The following is a 16,301-nucleotide window of genomic DNA, read 5'->3' on the forward strand; positions in this document are numbered from 1 at the left end:
TAGGAAAAGGAAATGGGAAGGTTGTATATTGTTACCCTGCTTATTTAACTTCTATGCAAAGTACATCATGAGAAACACTGGGCTGGAAGAAGCACAAGCTGGAATCAAGATTGCTGGGATAAATATCAATAACCTCAGATATGCAAATGACACCATTCTTATGGCAGAAAGTGAAGAGGAACTAAAAAGCCTCTTGATCAAAGTGAAAGAGAAGAGTTAAATAGTTGGCTTAAAACAACATTCAGAAAATGAAGATCATGGCATCTGGTCCCGTCACTTAATGGGAAATAGATGGTGAAACAGTGGAAACACTGTCAGACTTCATTTTTGGGGGGGTCCAAAATCACTACAGATGGTGACTGCAGCCATGAAATTAAAAGACGCTTACTCCTTGGAAGGAAAGTTATGACCAACCTAGATAGCATATTCAAAAGCAGAGACATTACTTTGGCAACAAAGGTACGTCTAGTCAAGCCTATGGTTTTTCCAGTGGTCATGTATGGATGTGAGAGTTGGACTGTGTAGAAGGCTGAGTGCTGAAGAATTGATGCTTTTGAACTGTGGTGTTGGAGAAGCCTCTTGAGAGTCCCTTGGACTGCAAGGAGATCCAACCAGTGCATTCTGAAGGAGATCAGCCCTGGGATTTCTTTGGAAGGAATGATGTTGAAGCTGAAACTCCAATACTTTGGCCACCTGATGCGAAGAGTTGATCTATTGGAAAAGACTCTGATGCTGGGAGGGATTGGGGGCAGGAGGAGAAGCAGACGACAGAGGATGAGATGGCTGGATGGCATCACTGACTCGATGGACGTGAGTCTGAGTGAACTCGGGAGTTGGTGATGGACAGGGAGGCCTAGCGTGCTGCGATTCATGGGGTTGCAAAGAGTCAGACACAACTGAGCGACTGAACTGAATGAAAGCTTTTGATTTCTCCTTCATATTTGAATGAGAATCTTGCTGGTACAGTAATCTGGACTGTAGGTTATTTTCTTTCATCATTTTAAGTATGTCTTGTCATTCCCTCCTGGACCGAAGAGTTTCTATTAAAAGATCAGCTGTTATCCTTATGGGAATCCCCTTGTGTGTTATTTATTGTTTTTCATTGGCTGATTTTAATATTTTTTCTTTGTGTTTGATCTTTGTTAATTTGATTAATATGTGTCTTGGGGTGTTTTGCCTTGGGTTTATCCTGTTTGGGACTCTCTGGGTTTCTTGGACTTGGGTGATTATTTCCTTCCCCATTTTAGGGAAGTTTTCAACTATTATCTCCTCAAGTATTTTCTCTTGGTCTTTTTGTCTTCTTCTTCTGGGACTCCTATGATTTGAATGTTGGGGTGTTTTACATTTTCCCAGAGGTCTCTGAGATTGTCTTCATTTCTTTTCATTCATTTTTCTTTTCCCTCTCTGTTTCATTTATTTCTACCATTCTATCTTCTACCTTACTTATCCTATCTTCTGCCTCCGTTATTCTACTGTTGGTTCCCTCCAGAGTGTGTTTCATCCATTTATTGCATTATTCTGGAAAAGGCAATGTCACCCCACTCCAGTACTCTTGCCTGGAAAATCCCATGGACAGAGGAGCCTGGATGGCTGCAGTCCATGTGGTTGCTGAGAGTTGGACACAACTGAGCGACTTCACTTTCACTCTTCACTTTCATGCATTGGAGAAGGAAATGGCAACCCTCTCCAGTGTTCTTGCCTAGAGAATCCCAGGGATGGGGGAGCCTGGTGGGCTGCCGTCTATGGGGTTGCACAGAGTCGGACATGACTGAAGTGACTTAGAAGCAGTAGCCGTATTGCATTACTCATTATATATTGACTCTTTTATTTCTTCTAGGTCCTTGTTAAACTTTTCCTGCATCTTCTCAATCCTTGTCTCCAGGCTATTTATCTGTAACTCAACTTTGTTTTCAAGATTTTGGATCATTTTCACTATCATTATTCGGAATTCTTTATCTGGTAGATTCCCTTTCTCTTCCTTTTTTCCTTGGTTTGGTGGGTATTTATTCTATTCCTTTTCCTGCTGGGTATTCTTCTGCCTCTCCATCTTTCTTATATTGCTGTGTTTAAGGTGGCCTTTCTGTATTCCGGCTGTTTGCGGAGTTCTGTTTATGGTGGAGTTTCCTCACTGTGGGTGGGGTTGAACAGGTGGCTTATCAAGGTTTCCTGGTTAGGGAAGCTTGTGTAGGTGTTCTGGTGTGTGGAGCTGAATTTCTTCTCTCTGGAGTGCAATGAAGTGCCCAGTAATGAGTTATGAGATGTCAGTGGGTTTGAAGTGACTTTGGGCAGCCTGTATATTGAAGCTCAGGGCTATGTTCCTGTGTTGCTGGAGAATTTACATGGTATGTCTTGCTCTGGAACTTGTTAGCCCTTGGGTGGTGCTTGGTTTCAGTGTAGGTGTGGAGGCATTTGATGAGCTCCTGTCAATTAATATTCCCTGGAGTCAGGAGTTCTCTGGTGTTCTCAGGATTTGGACTTAAGCCTCCTGCCTCTGGTTTTTAGTCTTATTTTTATAGCACCATTGATGAAACTTCTAGGTTAAAGATGAAAAGTTTCTCCACAGTGAGGGACATCCAGAGAGGTTCACAGAGTTACATGGAGAAGAGAAGAGGGAGGAGGGAGATAGAGGTGACCAGGATGAGATGAGGGGGAATCAAAAGAGGAGAGAACAAGCTAGCCAGTATTCACTTCCTTATGTGCATTCCACAGTCTGGACCACTCAGAGATGTTCACAGAGTTATACAGAGAAGAGAAGAGGGAGGAAAGAGACAGAGGCGGCCAGGAGGATAAAGGGGGGGGGGGGGATCACAAGGAGAGAGACAGATCCAGCCAGTAATCAGATGCCTAAGTGTCCTCCACAGTCTGGAACACACAAAGAGATTCACAGAGTCGAGTAGAGAAGAAAAGGGGGAGGGAGGAGATAGAGGCGACCTGGTGGAGAAAAAGGAGAGTCCAAAGGGGGATAGAGCAGTCAAGCCAGTAATCTCACTCCCAAGTAAAAATGGGCACTGAAGATTAGGTTCTTAAAGGTACAAAATTGGCAACAAATACAAAAAAGCAAAGTTCAAAAATCTAGAGTAGAGGTTGGATTTTCAAAAATACAATATTAAAGAAAAAAGTCACAAAAATTATAAAATATATATATATATATATATATATGAAGTTTGATTTTAAAAATAGGGCCTTTTTTTGCAAAGTAATAGTAGGATATAATAATGAAAGTTAAAGGAATAATAGAGGGCTAAAAAATAAAAATAAAATAAAGAAAGAAATAAAGAATGATAATAATAAAGATATATCTAGGACTTTCTCTGGTGTTGTTGTGGACAGTGTGGTGTCAGTTCATTTTCAGATAGTTCCTTGATCTGGCTTATACTTCTCAAAATCTATAGGCCCCTTCCTATGTAGTCGGTACTAACTACAGGGTTTTAATCTGTTGCACCTGTTACTTCCAAGGAGGTTCCCTCTCTTTAGCTTCTTCTGTTTGCTGGTCTCTTCAGTGTCTAATTTCTGCCCTGACACAAGGGGGCAGTGGTGGACACTTTTTTTAGGCTCACTTGTTCAGTCGTGCTGTGGGGAGGGAGGAACACTCCTTTCGAAGACAATGGACTGCTTTTCTGGGTGCCTGATGTCCTCTGCCAGCATTCAGAAGTTGTTTTGTGGAATTTACTCAGGGTTCAAATGTTCTTTTGATGAATTTGTGGGGAGAAAGTGGCCTCCCCATCCTATTCCTCCACCATACAAAAGCCAAGCCATCAGCATAACCTGAAGATATGATATTCCAAAGCCTCAAAGTAAATGGAGAACATGAGAGACGTTTCCACTCATATCAAAGCAAATCAAACAAATGAAAACTAGAAATTGTGAGAATTTCCCACTGTCTCTTGACCATTTTTGTAATTCAACATTGTAAACTGGAGTAAAAGTCCTTAATTTACATTTTAAAATAACAGGATTAGCCAGAAGGTTTTCAGGAAGGAGAAACTGTCCTCAAGCACGATACATTGTTGTTATATATTCCTTAGTACAGACTTTAAACTGAATTTGTTGCATAAGCATCAGTTTTAGGCTTAAAGATAAAAATGTTTTATGTGACTAAGACTAAGGAATGTAGAGGAAAAAAAAAAAAAAAAGTTTTTCCTTTCCTCCTCCTTGAGAATTCCAGAACTCTCTCTCCTTGGGGAGCCCTGGACTTCTTATCAACCTGCCTAGGAATTGACTCTCAAAGACTCCTAGAATTGAAGCTATAAAAATCTTCCAAATTGCCCTCCAAAAATGATGGATATATTTAATTTTTCACAAAACTTGTATGAAAGAGCTACCTATATTTTTACAACCATTTAAATGAAAAGTCACTTGTTTTCACTCTTTATGAAGTAGTTTTCACTCTTTCATGCTATAAAAAAAAATTACTCTAACTTATTGCTAGAAAGAATATGCCTTGAATATTAGATTAAAATTTAAATGTTAGGATACTTGTAAAAAATCACTCCTCTCTTTTATTTCCCAAATTAGTAAGGGATGTTTTACTTTTAAAACTGATTCACATGAGCATGCATTAGACATTGGATAGCTTACTATCTGTCCCTGCCAACTAGTAAATGTATTAGAAAATTTTTAAACCCATTACCTTCCACACAATGCTTTTGAATAAGCTGCCATTGGAATCATTTTCTCCCTCACTGGTTTAGAAACTAACAATGTGAGCCAGTAACTGAAACTAAATAAATAGTAAAATGTAAGATAAAAATATTAAACAACCTTGGCTATCTCATGCAAAGAGCTGACTCATTTGAAAAGACCCTGATGCTGGGAAAGATTGAATGCTGGGGGAGAAGGGGACAACAGAGGATGAGATTGTTGGATGGCATCACCTACTCAATGGACATGAGTTTGAGTAAACTCTGGGAGTGGGTGATGGACAGGGAGGCCTGGCATGCTGCATTCCATGGGGTCACAAAGAGTCGGACATGACTGAGCGACTGAACTGAACTGAACTGATGAAAATAAACTGACAGGTCAAGTTTTGTGAAGAAAATTAAAAGATGTTCAAAAACCTTAACTAAAATTCCAACAGTCCTATTTTAGCTGCTCATCATGTTTCTTTATGGGGGCTTCCCAGGTGATGCAGTGGTAAACAAATCACCCACCAATGCAGGAGACACAAGAGACTTAGGTTCGATCCCTGGATTGGGAAGATCCCCTGGAGAGGGAAATGGTAACCCACTCCAATATTCTTGCCTGGAGAATTCCATGGACAGAGGGGCCTGGCAGGCTATAGTCCATGGGGTCTCAAAGAGTTGGACATGCTTGAGCAACTGAGCACACACACATACATGTGTCATTACAGAAACAATCCAGAGAATAATCAATGAGGTCACTCGTAACATCAAGTCACCAGTAAGTTTATTGTCCTAATTACTAATGCAATTTTCATGCCATCATTTAAAAAAAAGATTTTCCACGTGAGGGCTTGCAACTTGAAAATAGTTGTATATTATAAAGTGTTAATTGTAGAAATGCAATCAAATAAAGACCAACACACACACACACACACACACACACATTTAAGGCCTGAAACAAACAGAATATGTAATTTTTATCAATGAAACAAAATGATCTGGTGGGAAAGACTACTTTAGTTAAGCAGGGACATCTGGCCTAAAAATGGTCAGATTAAATCAGATCCATGGCAATCTAACAGTGTTTTTTTGTTTGTTTGTTTGTTTGTTTTTTTGCTTTATATTCCCAGATGCATGCACCAATAAATAGTGGTTGTATGATAACTTTGATAAAAAGAATGGGTGGAAGAAAAGTTTCTTCAAAATGAATATTATTTCACTTCCTAAGTTTTGTCATCTCTATAAAGACATTTTAAATTAAAATTTTATTCTCATTTTATATAGTAAAACAAATACATGAATAAATTGGTATTTTTTTATCAAGTATTTGTCAACTTTTAGTCATTGATCCATTTTCCAAACAAATACTTTGACTTAAAAAAATCTATTTGATAGTAATGATAATTTTTTATTGCATTGTATAAAGATTGTATCATCTCATCTAATCTTGTAAAATTGTAAATATTCAATGAAATACATTAGAATGGAACCCAGGGATTCTTTATTTTATGTCAAAAAATGAGAAAGAAAAATACAAGACCATACATTGAAGACAATGATTACTTTTACAAGAAGTTTTTCATGGTGTGCAAGGTCATTCAATATTGACCAGCATCTTTCTTAATAGGTGTTATTTATTCCCGTGTCCAAGTGAGTGAAAGTCACTCAGTCACGTCCAACTCTTTGTGATCCCATGGACTGTACAGTCCGTGAAATTCTCCAGGCCAGAATACTGGAGCAGGTAGCTGTTCCCTTCTAGAGGGGATCTTCCCAACCCAGAGAGCAAATCCACGTCTCCTGCATGCAGGTGGATTCTTTACCATCTGAGCCACCAGAGAAACCCCTGTCCAAGAGAAAGGATTAATGAGTTAGGTCTCAGTGGGTTTAGAAGCTCACTTTTGAGCTTAAAGGTATCTATTAAAATTGACAAATGATATGAACCCCAAAAAGTACTACCAAAATGGATTTTATAACAGTTTACATATTGGTCACCATTGTGACCCCTTTCCTATCATCTGTACATTTCCTTTAAAAATTATTTTTTAACACATGTTGCCCATATTTGAAGTAAGCCTAGGCACCATTAGTGTGACCAGCTTGAGCCTGGGCCTACTGTGAACGTAAAGCCACAGACCTCCAATTCTTTGGCTGTGTAATTTTAGTTATGTAGCAATTTGTTCTGATGTGTTTCTGCTTTCAGTAGAACAAAACCATGGATTCCTTTTTGTAATTGCATTAAGATCTGAAGTTGCCAAGTGTCAGTGACAACAAATTCAAATGAAAATCTACTCAAAACACAGTACTACTTTTTCAGTCAAATATAATACTTAGGTCAATGAGATACCAGGCTGCCTGCTAGATTCCAAATTTTCTGCTCAGTTGGCCAGAGTAACTGATTAATTGAATAAGTGTAGATAAAAATCTCAGACAAAAGTTCTCTAACATAATTGTAGAATGGTGTTTTTACATCAGTGGGATGCATCTCAATTAGCAATGCCTTTGAACAGATAGGGCATCACCTTACTGCAGCAAGAGTTATCTGTCAAACTGGGGCTCCAGCTTGAGAGCTGGTAATGTGGCAGCTATAAGATCCACCTCCTGTCCTGGTTGTGTGTACTGCAACAATGAAAGCAACACACTCCTGCCAAAGCAAAATACTTTAAAAATGCGACTGTCACCCTAAGAAATTACATGTGTAAGAGACCTTGTTCCTCTGGTTAGTGTTGAGAGAAACAAATATTCAGCTGGTCACTTTACAAGAAAAATAAATACATAAAAACAAAACAAAACAAATGAAAACCCCAAGAGGCTAATTGACTTGTTTTCAAGAACACAGAGAGTAAACAATAGAGGACAAGAGTGTTGTTGCCTAATACCAAATTAATTAATGCTGAGTTACCCACAAGAAAACACTAATAGTAACTTGTATAGAGTTAATACTTACCCCAGGCTCTTGAATCCACCAAAATTATTACCAAAATCTTAAAGCTGACTATTTTTTATCTATTCATGTCAAATATATATCAGAAAATATTTCTAACAAATTGAGTTAACATTGATATCTGAAAAAACTATCATAGTCTATTTAAGGCAAAAGTAGAGTTTTGCATCACCTCAGGAGGACACAAGAGTATGGCTAAATAAGAATGAGGGTACACTTGGCATAATCTTTATATTAACACAATTGTATTAAAATTATGCTATGTTATAGCAGAAGAGGATCCTTGAAAGCTACTTCCAAATTTACCTTCAGTATAATAGATAGAGTCTGTTTTTAAAAAATGTTCTAAAATGATAGCAAACTTTATAGTATTTTTTATCGAAGCCATTGTTCAGCTTGCCAACTGTATTTCCCAGTCTTACTTGCATACTGAGGTTTTGACTCCCAATATGGAAGGAAAGTTATGACCAACCTAGACAGCATATTCAAAAGCAAAGACATTACTTTGCCAACAAAGGTTCGTCTAGTCAAGGCTATGGTTTTTCCAGTGGTCATGTATGGATGTGAGAGTTGGACTGTGAAGAAGGCTGAGCGCCGAAGAATTGATGCTTTTGAACTGTGGTGTTGGAGAAGACTCTTGAGAGTCCCTTGAGCTGCAAGATCCAACCAGTCCATTCTAAAGGAGATCAGTCCTGGGTGTACTTTGGAAGGACTGATGCTAAAGCTGAAACTCCAGTACTTTGGCCACCTTATGCGAAGAGTTGACTCATTGGAAAAGACTCTGATGCTGGGAGGGATTGGAAGCAGGAGGAAAAGGGGACGGCAGAGGATGAGATGGCTAGATGGCATCACTGACTGGATGGACATGAGTCTGAGTGAACTCCAGGAGTTGGTGATGGGCAGGGAGGCCTGGCATGCTGGATTCATGGGGTCGCAAAGAGTCAGACACGACTGAGTGACTGATCTGATCTGATCTGATGGATTTAGGGAGCTAATATTTACATTTTTATCTTTTAGCATTAAAGTTAGATGACAATAAAACCTAGAAAACTTAATATTTAGTGTCTCAGGGCAAGAATGGCAAATATTGCATTAGTTACCTCATGCATCACATGGGAATATATTTCTATCTCTTTGGGTTGTTATGAACATTAAGTTAAAACAGTGTATGGAAAGTCTTTAGATCCAAGTACAAAAAAAAAAAAAAAGCTACACATCAAGGTTTATATATTATACAAATTGTCATTACTATACATTTTTAAATGTGGTTATTTATATTAATGGAAATGACATGTATTTTTTAAAAAAAATTATAATGATGTAACAATATTTTACTCCTTCTTTAGCACTGTCAAGAAAAAGAATGCTTTAAAGAAAAGAACTTGAGATGTCTATTCCAAAACAGAAATCGATACATTCATTGAGTTAGCAAATTTTGATGAACCCAAACCATAATCATCATTAAACTCATATCAGTTACTCTTATTCTAATAGCAATTTGGGGGTTGAAATTGTGCCTCCCATTTCTAAATTTCTACAGGGAGAAAGTGTACTATCTAATAGATTCAAACATCCCAGCCCTTTGTCAGTTATATCTCTATTATTATTATTATTTATTTGCTCATGCTGTGCAGCATGTGGGATCTTACTTCCCCAACCAGGGATCAAACCCATACACCTTGCATTGGAAATGCAGAGTCTTTTCCAGTGGATCACCAAGTCTCTATCAGTTATATCTCATTGTTATCAACAAATTGTCAGTTTATCACATGGATAAGTCTGGAATGGGTTTGGCTAGTGTGATCCCTTCCTCTGAGTACAAATGCAACTAGGTATGCAGACCAAAATTGTATTTCTAGATATGTGGTTCAGCTCTTAATTTCCCCATCTAGGGGCCTCCATTCATTAAGGCCTGGCCTGAACAGTCATCTAGCCTCTTTGGAGAGCATCTGTAGCCAGTCTTTCTAATTGCAGCTCTATGTCTATAATTTGAAAAGTTTCTGAAACAGAAACTGAGTATCAGTATGGCTGTGTAACAGATTTCTCAATGATTAGGATGATCGTGATAGTAATGATAACAATAGAAGAGAAAATTGGTTGGGCAGAGGCATGATGCTACTTTCTGGAATGTCAAAATGTTTAATCCTTCTTTGGCATAGTATTACACAGGTGTATGCAGCTATCAAAACACATAAAAAAATTTTACATTTTATTTAAATTGTACCTCAATAGCTTCATTCAACAGAGAAATCTAAAGTATTTCTTATGCATAACTAAAATGGCTTGTGAAGATCTAGAGTAAAAACTATGCAATTTGTGGCATAGTTATTTTTAATAAAAGTAAGTTTTGACAGAAATATAATTAAATGTACTGTATAATTTCTCATTTTCTGCCAATGCTTTTAATTCTTCCAAATCATTTTGAAATGGTCATATTTCTATTGTGTTAATAAAATCAAATGATGACTTATCTTTTCAAATGGGAAGGCTTAAAAAAAATCCTACAATGAAGTACCATAACCTTTCGTATCTATTTTAATAGTTCAAGGACTTTGTACACTATAATTAAACATTGTCACGACAAAACTGATATTTTATTGTCTGCAGAATTTTCTAATTATTCCAAAAAGATTTTTTTATAGTTTACTTATATACATTTCTAAAGGCAATAATAAGGAAGATAACATAGAAAAAGATACAGAAGTAATTTTAGTAAGACATCAAGAGACAACCCATATAAGATGAAGTTGTGGTTACATCATGAGAGCTAGTCCAGCTATGCTATTGTGCAATCATAAGAGAAAATAATATCAAATGAAACAACTGACAAAGGATTAATTTCCAAAACATACAAGCAGCTCATACAACTCAATGCCAGAAAAACATACACAATCAGAAAATGGGAAAAAGACCTAAACAGACAATTCTCCAACGAAGATAAACAGATAGCTAACACATGAAAAGATGTTCAAAATCACTCATTATTAAAGAAATGCAAATCAAAACCACAATGAGATATCACCTTACGCCAGTCAGAATAGCCATCATCAAAAAGTCTACAAACAGTAAATGCTGGAGAAGGTATGGAGAAAAGGGAACATTCTTGCACTATTGGTGGGAATGTAAGTTGATACAGCCACTATGGAAGATGGTATGGAGATTCCTTAATAAACTAGGGATGAAATCACCATATGACCCTGTGATACCACTCCTAGGCATATACCCTGAGGAAAACAAAATTGAAAAAGACATATGTATCCTATTGTTCATTGCAGCACTATTTACAATATCTAGAATATGGAAGCAACCTAGATGTCCTTCAACAGATGAATGCATAAAGAAATTGTACATATACACAATGGAATACTATTCAGCCATACACAGAAATTCATTTGAGTCAGTTCTGATGAGGTGGATGAACTTCAGTTCAGTTTGGTTCAGTTCAGTTGCTCAGTCGTGTCCAACTTTGCGACACCATGAATCGCAGCATGCCAGGCCTCCCTGTCAATCACCATCTCCCAGAGTTCACTCAAACTCACGTCCATTGAGTCGGTGATGCCATCCAGCCATCTCATCCTCTGTTGTCCCCTTTTCCTCCTGCCCCCAATCCCTCCCAGCATCAGAGTCTTTTCCAATGAGTCAGCTCTTGGCATGAGGTGGCCAAAGTACTGGAGTTTCAGCTTTAGCATCATTCCTTCCAAAGAACACCCAGGACTGATCTCCTTTAGAATGGACTGGTTGGATCTCCTTGCAGTCCAAGGGATTCTCAAGAGTCTTCTCCAACACCACAGTACAAAAGCATCAATTCTTTGACCCTCAGCTTTCTTAACAGTCCAATTCTAGCATCCATTCTTGACTACTGGAAAAACCATAGCCTTGACTAGATGGACCTTTGTTGGCAAAGTAATGCCTCTGCTTTTCAATATGCTATCTAGGTTGGTCATAACTTTCCTTCCAAGGAGTAAGTGTCTTTTAATTTTATGGCTACAGTCACCATCTGCAGTGATTTTGGAGACCCCAAAAATAAGGTCTGACACTGTTTCCACTGTTTCCCCGTCTATTTGCCATGAAGTAATGGGACCAGATGCCATGATCTTAGTTTTCTGAATGTTGAACTTCAGGCCAACTTTTTCACTCTCCTCTTTCAGTTTCAACAAGAGGGTTTTTAGTTCCTCTTCACTTTCTGCCATGAGTGGTGTCATGTGCATATCTGAGGTTATTGATATTTCTCCTGGAAATCTTGATTCCAGCTTGTGCTTCTTCCAGCCCAGTGTTTCTCAAGATGTACTCTGCATATAAGTTAAATAAGCAGGGTGACAATGTACTGCCTTACCGTACTCCTTTTCCTATTTGGAACCAGTCTGTGGTTCCATGTCCAGTTCTAACTGTTGCTTCCTGACCTGCATATAGGTTTCTCAAGAGGCAGGTCAGGTGGTCTGGTATTCCCAACTCTTTCAGAATCTTCCACAGTTTATTGTGATCCACACAGTCAGAGGTTTGGGCATAGTCAATAAAGCAGAAATAGATGTTTTTCTGGAACTCTCTTGCTTTTTCCATGATCCAGTGGATGTTGGAAATTTGATATCTGGTTCCTCTGCCTTTTCTAAAACCAGCTTGAACATCAGGAAGTTCACAGTTTACATATTGCTGAAGCCTGGCTTGGAGAATTTTGATAATTACTTTACTAACATTTGAGATGAATGCAATTGTGTGGTAGTTTGAGCATTCTTTGGCATTGCCTTTCTTTGGGATTTGGAATGAAAATTGACCTTTTCCAGTCCTGTGGCCACTGCTGAGTTTTCCAAATTTGCTGGCATATTGAGTGCAGCACTTTCACAGCATCATCTTTTTGCAGAATCATCTTTCAGGATTTGGAATAGCTCAACTCAAATTCCATCACCTCTACTGGTTGGTTCCTAGTGATGCTTTCTAAGGCCCACTTGACTTCACATTTCAGGATGTCTGGAACTAGGTGAGTGATCACAGCATCGTGATTATCTAGGTCATGAAGCTCTTTTTTGTACAGTTCTTCTGTGTATTCTTGTCACCTCTTCTTGATATCTTCTGTTTCTGTTAGGTCCATACCATTTCTGTCCTTTATTGTGCCCATCTTTGCATGAAATGCTCCCTTGGTATCTGTAATTTTCTTGAAGAGATCTCTAGTCTTTCCCATTCTGTTGTTTTCCTCTATTTCTTTGCATTGAAGCCTGAGGAAGGCTTTCTTTTCTCCCCTTGCTATTCTTTGGAATTCTGCATTCAGATGCTTATATCTTTCCTTCTCTCCTCTGCTTTTCGCTTCTCTTCTTTTCACAGCTATTTGTAAGGCCTCCTCAAACAGCCATTTTTTTTTTTTTTTTTTTTGCATTTCTTTCATTGGATGGTCTTGATCCCTGTGTCCTTTACAATGTCATGAACCTCCGTCCATAGTTCATCAGGCACTCTGTCTATCAGAGCTAGTCCCTTAAATCTATTTCTCACTTCCACTGTATAATCATAAGGGATTTGATTTAGGTCATACCTGAATGGTCTAATGGTTTTCCCCACTTTCTTCAATTTCAGTCTTAATTTGGCAATAAGGAGTTCATGACCTGAGCCACAGTCAGCTCCTGGTCTTGTCTTTGCTGACTGTATAGAGCGTCTCCATCTTTGGCTGCAAAGAATATAATCAATCTGATTTCGGTGTTGACCATCTGGTGATGTCCATGTGTAGAGTCTTCTCTTGTGTTGTTGGAAGAGGGTGTTTGCTATGACCAGTGCATTCTCTGGGCAAAACTCTATTAGCCTCTGCCCTGCGTCATTCAGTACTCCAAAGCCAAATTTGCCTGTTACTCCAGGTGTTTCTTGACTTCCTGCTTTTGCATTTCAGTCCCCTATAATGAAAAGGACATCTTTTTTGGGTGTTAGTTCTAAAAGGTCTTGTAGGTCTACATAGAACTACCATATGACCCAGCAATTCCACTACTGGTCATATGCCCTTAGAAAACCATAATTCAAAAGGAGATGGGGAACACATGTATACCTGTGGTGGATTCATTTTGATATTTGGCAAAACTAATACAATTATGTAAAGTTTAAAAATAAAATAAAATTAAAAAAATAAAAAACAAACAAACAAACAAAAAAAACACAAAAGGAGATATGTACCCCAATGTTCATTGCAGCGCTATCTATGATAACCAGGACCTGAAAGCTACCTAAATGTTTGACAGATTAATGGATAAAAAGGATGGGGTACATATATACAAGGGAGTATTATTCAGCCACTAAGAGGACCAAAATATAGTCTTTTGTAGAGACATAGATATGCCTAGAGTCTGCTATACAAATTAAATAAGTTGGAAGAGAAAAAAAAATACCCTTCATTAATGCATATATGTGGAATCTATAAAAATGGTACAGATGAACCTATTTGCAGGACAGGAAGAGAGACACAGATATAGAGAATGGTCATGTGGACACAGGAGAAAGGGCAGAATGAGATGAATTGTGAGATTAGGACTAACATATATAAGCTATCATGTGTAAAATAGATAGCTAGTGGGAGCCTGCTGTAAAGCACAGGAAGCTCAGGGTCTCTGTGATGACCAAACGGGTGGGATGGGGAGGTATGAGATGGGAGGGAGGTTGGAGAGGGGATATATGTATACATGTAGCTGATTCAGTTCATTGTACAGGACAAACTACCACAACATTGTAAACCAATATCCCAATAAACAATTAAAAATTAAAAAAAAAAATAAGTAAATTTTTTAAAGTGTTCCACTCCAGTAAGCAGATGTTGAGAAAGTTAAAAATGAGATAGATAATTGTGGCAAATAAATTCTTAATGAAGTTTTTATCAAAGGAAATAGAGTACATGTTCTAGCTCAGAGTTAGATTTTGGGGATTTCCAGACCATGTTAGAAGCCAAAAGCGTGGGCAGTAGTTCTGATTGGAATAATTTCCACTTTCTGGGAGCTCTAATATGCTGGAAACACTGAAATAAAGAACCTATCAGAGGAAATGAGAGTTATGCCATGGAATACTTTGTCACACAAAAGGTTCTTTCAGATTTTTTTTGCCCAAGAAGACACATAAAATTATCCTATAAGATTTTTTGTAGTTTGTGATCTCAATACATACTAGGAGTTGGAAATTATGTTGGTTCTGACACCAGGGTTTTTAGATCAGATCTAGAATTCAAGAATAGTAATTCAGACTACTACATGAAGATGAAGGCCCAGGCTTAGCTAATGTTTCATAGACAATAGAATCTCTTTGCCATCCAACAAGGGTTTCTTGTGTTTACATGTATCTCACTATCTCATGAGCGGGCAATGGATTTCCAGTAGATAGAAATCCATAGACATGATGGAGCAACCAAAACTGGTAATTGGTGGTACCATTTACAAACATATCAGAGCCAGAGGAAGAAGAAAAGTGCTGCCTTATATATGTTTTCCATAAGTATTGTAATACAAGTGCCATAAGTATGTTTTAATGTTGCTTTAAAACATTAAAATAGTTGAAAAAAATAGTGAAAAATTGAAAGTAGGACATACAATATTATTTTTAAGTTTAAACATTTTACTTATACCAAAGTCAGGATATATTATGATCTTACTTTTTGACTTTCATAAAAAAAAAAACTCATCAATAATATTTTAAAATCTACTCTTTTACTATTCTCATTCTCAGTTGAGAGAATTGCTATGTTTGACAGCTCATATGAAAGGGAAGAAAAAGAGGGAAGCAAAAAAGAGTGGTCCTTTCCTGTGCAAATATTTAATAAATCTTGTCAAGTTCTCTTTATTTTTTTTAATTTTATTTTTTTTAACTTTACATAATTGTATTAGTCTTGCCAAATATCAAAATGAATCTGCCACAGGTATACATGTGTTCCCCATCCTGAACCCTCCTCCCTCCTCCCTCCCCATACCATCCCTCTGGGCCGTCCCAGTGCACCAGCCCCAAGCATCCAGTATCGTGCATCGAACCTGGACTGGCAACTCATTTCATACATGATATTTTGCATGTTTCAATGCCATTCTCCCAAATCTTCCCACCCTCTCCCTCTCCCAGAATCCATAAGACTGTTCTATACATCAGTGTCTCTTTCGCTGTCTTGTACACAGGGTTGGTAACAAGTTCTCTTTAAATATGAGTAGAGGTAGACTCATGGAGGTCAACACTACTTAAGGAAGTGTATTAAATATGTTTTGATGGTAACGACAATGATCCTAGTAGACACTTCATAATGGAATCCATTATACTACTGATTCAAATATCATTATAATGAGTTCTAGTTCCTTTACTATTTAATAATTTAATAAGCTTTATTGCCTGTCTACTTTCTGTGTTTCCTGCACATGGGATTAAACCCAACAAAGTTAGAAAAGCAAATAAAGGCTAAACACTTATACTAATTTTGTATCCTTGAGGAAATTACACACATTTTCAAGTTTACTTCTTCATTTATGTTATTTGTGTAAAAATAAAAAACTGTAATTACAATCTTACATTCTACTTGACCTTATTTATGTATATTGATATTTATGTATCAATATTTTAGTTATTCACATTTTCTTCAAATTATACTGTGCTTTGATTCTGTTGGATTTATTTCTGTATTTTTATACACACATGTATGTGTGTAGGTTCTAATTTTATATCTATGTATCAAGAGATATATAATTTTCCCACAATTTTAGGAAGAGAGGATAAATGAAGAACCTGATCCATATTCTTGCTAAATCTTA

General features: G+C 37.5%; 1 protein-coding gene across 1 annotated transcript in view; it reads left to right on the plus strand.

Annotated features, from left to right (window-relative positions):
- Positions 1–16,301, plus strand: part of PCDH15 (protocadherin related 15) — a 1,792,715-nt gene that overhangs the window by 994,311 nt on the left and 782,103 nt on the right. The gene's annotated exons all lie outside the window — the stretch shown is intronic.

The sequence above is a fragment of the Bubalus kerabau genome, chromosome 22, assembly GCF_029407905.1.
Source record: "Bubalus kerabau isolate K-KA32 ecotype Philippines breed swamp buffalo chromosome 22, PCC_UOA_SB_1v2, whole genome shotgun sequence".
NCBI classification, from domain to species: domain Eukaryota; kingdom Metazoa; phylum Chordata; class Mammalia; order Artiodactyla; family Bovidae; genus Bubalus; species Bubalus kerabau.